General features: G+C 42.3%; 1 long non-coding RNA gene across 1 annotated transcript; it reads left to right on the top strand.

The window, feature by feature from the left end:
* Nucleotides 1-795, top strand: LOC132796664 (uncharacterized). Its single transcript, XR_009633574.1, has 3 exons — nt 1-296; nt 413-501; nt 560-795. It is a non-coding gene; the product is annotated as an uncharacterized LOC132796664 (long non-coding RNA).
* The last annotated feature ends 4,408 nt before the right edge of the window (nt 796-5,203 follow it).

Genomic DNA, 5,203 nt, shown 5'->3' with positions numbered 1-5,203 from the left:
TGCAGCCGGGCTGTATAAAGAAAAAAAAGGTGAGAAAAAGAGAAATAAAAGAAAAATAATTTTAATTTAAATTGCAGAGAAATGTAATGGCGTGGAGTGGATTGTTGTTGCTGAGAGTTATTGGTGTGAAGGTGAGTATGTAAGTAGTGATTTGGTAGAATTTATTGAGTGCGAGAATAGGTAGAAATAATGTGTTTGATTGTGTTCTTGCAGGTTGGAAATGTAAGTAAAGTGGGTGGAGACGAGATTGTGGGACAGTGATGGATGCAGGGAGCGGCAATAATTCTTAGCAGAGGGTAAGTAGTAGTGGTGCGGATTAATAATGCTAGTTAAAATTTTAGGTTGAATTTGGTGAATTTTTGTTATACATATATGTATGTATATGTATATTTTTTTATTTTATTTTTTTCAGAGGGCAATTGCTGTGGCTGCAGTGGCAGAGGGCAGAACAGATTTGGCGTGAATGCAGGGAAAATGGCCAATAAGGCAGATGCAGGCAGTGTTAGTGTTGATTTAATTGTATAGAGCGAATTAAAGTTTATACAATGAATATCTGCAGGAGTGGTGAGTGTGGATGGTCAGTTCATTGGAGCTTGTTTGGAAAGCGTCTGTGCCTGAAGGCAGGTAGCAGTGTAAGAGAAAGCAGTGTCGTCAAGTGGATTCAAAATGCGCAATTTATTGTTGAAGTAATGGTAAGTTTAGAGTATTGGTGTGTAGGCATTTATGGTGAATGTGTTTGTTTTAATACTTTGAAGTTAACTTCTAATTGGATTTGATTGTATAATATGCATTTATTTTTTATTTACAGGAAGCAATGTGCTGCGGCTCCAGTGGCAGAAAGCGGAGTAGATTCTATGCGTGTGCAAGGAAAAAGTCCGTGAGACAGGAGCAGACTGAGAGTGTCGCGTAGTGTATTAGTTTAGTGCTTTATATATACATAAGTAAATATTTTTTTCTTTTGCAGGAGTGGAGTGTGCGAGTGGCCAGTTTCTTGAGGCTTGTTTGTAAGTAATGGATGCGGAAGTGGAAACAACCGTGTCTGGAGGCGAAAGGAGAAAAAAAAAAAAACGTTGGAGTGAATTTAAAATTTGGAGCAAGTAAGTATTTGGTATGGAGAAGGCTTCGTGAGATTATCAAGTGAAATTGTGAAGAGTGACGAAATTGGACTGTGATTGGTAGCCAGAAGAGGAGAGGGCAGAGGAGATGACAAGGGCAGACGACAAGTTGCATGCAGGGCAGGAGTGTGTGGCAATTGAATTATGCTTCTGCTCTGCGTATTCTTGTGTTGTGTAGATCCTATTCATTGTCATCCAACATGCTCTCCAGTTGCGATTTAATGTTGTGGAGGCCCTCAGTTAGGGGGCAGTCGTTGATGGATTCAGGTATTAAGTTCTGTTTATGTGTTTGTGAGGCGTTTAGTACGAAGTGTGTAGAAGTGACGCTTATCTCGGTAGCTGAGATAGTGTGTGTTAGATGAGAGTGAGTGTGGTTTGCTGGTAGTGTGTTATCGTTATTAGGTTCAGTAACGCATTCGTTGGCAAAATGTTTGTGAACTTCGTCTGTGTGAGTGTTGGGCTGAGTTGAGTGGGATGTGTTTGTTGAATTGTGGGGGCATTTGGCGTCAGCTGTTGTTGTTGAGTCGAGCTTTGTGTGGCTGGAAGGTTAGGTATGATTATTTGCTGGATGGCGAGAGGCTGTCAATGAACGATGTTAAGTGCTGCTTCTAAGGTAAGTTCGCCCCTGCAATATTTTCGTTTGTAATGATTTATTAATATTTCGCACATCCTACTAGGAGGTGCTTTGTTTTCGGTTTTTTTGTTTTTCAGAGATGGCTAGCTGCTCTGCTTTCCTCTTTGAGGCTTCATCGTGTTCAAATTGCAGTAGTGATGGAAGAGCAAAACTGTGCGAGAGGTTGAGCTGCACGCTCGGACTAGCATACCGAGGCTGGAGAGGAATGCAACAGGATTGCAATTGTTTTAAATATCTGGGTCTTGTCAGCCGACAGGGTACATACGGATTTGTGAGGAGGTGACGGCAGTACGGATTTGGATGGTGCAAGGTAGACGCGAAGAATCTGTGGCTTGCAGTAAGAAATGTGTCTTCGATTGTACTGAAGATGTGAGTTTTGAATAATGTGTCGTTTCTCATGTAAATGCCAGCTTTTAGCGATTTTCTAATTAGCCTGTTTTGCAGAGATTGGATTCGTTTGATCTGTACGTCGGATACTAAGGCGCCCCATATTGGTAAGGCATATAGCCATTGAGGGAAAATTAGCTGCTTTATTATAACGACCTTACAGTTTTGGTTTAAGGAGCTTTGAGGGCCTATTAGCCAGGATAGTTTGTTGTAGGCAGATTTCAGTTTGATGGTGAGTTTAGTGACGTCTTGAATTAGTGTTAGTTTGTTATCTAGATTCACACCCAGGTATCTGTGTCCTTTGTTGTTGGATATGTTGTGTCCGTTTATTTTTAGTGTAGTGCACGTTAAGTGAGGGGGAGTTTTGTTAAGGGTATATAGTACGTGTGCTGTCTTGTTGGGGTTAAGACTAACGCACCATTTCTTAGCCCATTTTCCCAATTGGTTGAGGTATGATTGGATACGGCAGGCCGCTATTGCTGGACTGTGTGATGAGCAGAGGATTGCAGTGTCGTCCGCATAAGTAGAGAGCATAGTTTTACTATCGTCATAAGCTGGGTATTTCTTTGGTATAAGTTCTGGAAGAGGCATGTCTGAGGTGAAGATGGTGTAAAGTATGGGGCCCAGTACGCTGCCTTGAGGGACTCCGGCAGCTATAGGGCCGAGTTTAGAGGTGGCATCAATTCCGTTTACGTAGAAAGACCTGTTGGTTAGGTAGCTTTCCATGATCTCGAATAGGTTGAGAGGGAGCAGTTTTTTTAATTTATATAGTAGTCCTTCATGCCATACTCTGTCGAAAGCTTCTTTTATATCGATGTAGACTGCAGAGCAGTAGTGCTTTTGCTCAAAGGCATTTAGTATAAATTGCGTTACACGGGCCAGCTGCTGCTCGGTGCCGTGCTCACGCTTGAAACCAAATTGATGGTTCGGAATCGCGTTTGCAAACAGTTCTACATCAAGCAGGCGTTTAAGAATTATTTTTTCATAGATTTTTGAGAAGCTAGTCAGTAGGCTAATGGGTCTGTAAGAGTTCATGTCGGACGGGCTCTTTCCTGGCTTGAGAATTAGCGTGATAGAGGCAGTTTTCCACTGTGTAGGGAAGTGATTGAGTCTGATGGAGCTATTGAAGATTAGGGCCAAAAAGAGGATTGCTTTTTTTGGAAGGGTTTGGATCAATTTGTTATCTATTTTGTCAGTTCCAGCAGACTTTTTTGGGTTAAGAGAGTTGATGATAGTGACTAGCTCGTCGTAAGTAACTGGTTTGGGGGTCGTTGCAGGGGTGGATGGGGATTGGCTAGTTAGGTTCTGAGTTATTGATCTTCGCTCTGAGTCTGTGATAGTGAGAATAGGCTTGAAGCGATGTATTAAGTGTCTTCTGAATGCTTCTACTTTTTCTTCGTTTGTTTTTGTCCAGGCGGGATGATTTGCATTGTCTAAAAATCGTATAGGCCAATTTGGTTGCGGTTGGCGTTTCATGTTGTTTGTGAGTTTCCATAACTTCTGCATATTATATCTGTCGTGAGTGTCGATGGACTCGAATTGTTTATTAATTTGGTTATTTTTTAAGAAGACTAGAGCTTTTTTAAGCTTATTTTGTGCTTGTCTATATTTTTTCTTAGCTTCAATTGTTCGAAAGGTTATAAAGTTGTATTTGCATTCTTTTTTGAGACTGAGTAAATGTATAGTGAAGTCGTCTAAGACAAGTCGGCGGTTGTTATGGACGAGAATCTTGGTTTGTGTGTTTTCTTTGGTTGCTTCAGATATTGACTCGTAGATGTTTTTAACCAGTGTATTAATAGAGTCCTCTATGTCTAGATGCGAATTGATCTCAGTGTTTAGTAAAATTTTGTTCTCAAGTATTGTTTTGAACTTATTGACGTTCATGTTATGGAGATTATCCTTATTGGCATGGTGCATCTGGCGGGAGATGAGTAGTTTACTTCTGGCTTCTTTGAATGATGGGCAGCCTTTATAGCTGCTGATGTGGTTGCCCTTGCAGTTGGCACACTTGGACGCCTCATCCCTTCTTTTCTGGCATGTGGTCGTTGGATGGCAGCCAGCGCACTTCATGCACACAAATGGTCGACGGCAGTAGTTTTTGGTGTGGCCAAAAACTTGGCATCGGTGGCATTGAGCAGGATCGATTGGCTTTGCCTGTCTTTCCACTTTGACCAGCTGGAGTCCCAGAGATTGGAGCTGCAAAATCTTGAGGTGTGAACCATCAGTTTTGGGCTCTATTTCCACTTCAAACAGGTTGTATGGTTTGTTTGTAAAGTTGTTTTTAATGGCCTTGATGAATCTAGTTTTGTAGCCAATTTCAGCGAGCGTAGCGGCGATCCATTCAGTAGGAGTGGTGTGGTGCAAATGCCTGATGACGACGCGCAGGCCTCTGTCTTTCCTCATCTGGTTTGAGTATAGATGTGTTCCAGCTTCATTTAAGGTGTTGAGAATAGTATTATAAGTACTTAGGCAGCTGCTTATGATGCGGACTCCGTTGGATGCGCACTTAATCACATAGCTGCCTATGCCTGGCGTATTTTGCAGTTTTTCCAATAGAGGAACGATGGCATCAACTTTTGGAATGAATAAAGGAGGTATTTCTCCAACGTTGCGATCAGACTCCCGTTTATTTTTGTACGGGTGGTCATTGAATCTTTGATGGTGCTGTTGCAAGTTTTGCTGGCTTTCGGTGAGTGATTGGGAGTTTCTTCTGGCTTGCTGTATGGATTTGGCTGCGTCACTTTTGAATGCTGGTGTCTTAATAGATTCAGACAGGCTTATGTGGTCGTCGCTGGAGTCGAGCTCTACACGTTTGCGCTTAGATGGTGTCCATAGATCCTGCAAGGTTGGTGGTGGATCAGATAGCAAGCCGGTGTGGTTTCTGCTGTCTACAATCCAGTCATCGATTAGTGGGGTGACTGCAGTTGGCAGTTTGGGAGCCACTGGTTCCGTCACTTGGATGCTTGCAATTGAGTGCATCAAACTGCGCTTTGTAGTGTTGCTGGCTTTCGTCTGTGTGTGTGCTGATATTGGCGCGAGATTTGGCGTCGGTTTTCAAGTTGAGTTT

Source organism: Drosophila nasuta, chromosome X (assembly GCF_023558535.2).
Source record: "Drosophila nasuta strain 15112-1781.00 chromosome X, ASM2355853v1, whole genome shotgun sequence".
NCBI lineage: Eukaryota > Metazoa > Arthropoda > Insecta > Diptera > Drosophilidae > Drosophila > Drosophila nasuta.
The sequence above is the reverse complement of the archived record's forward strand: the minus strand, read 5'-3'. Positions and strand labels throughout refer to the sequence as shown.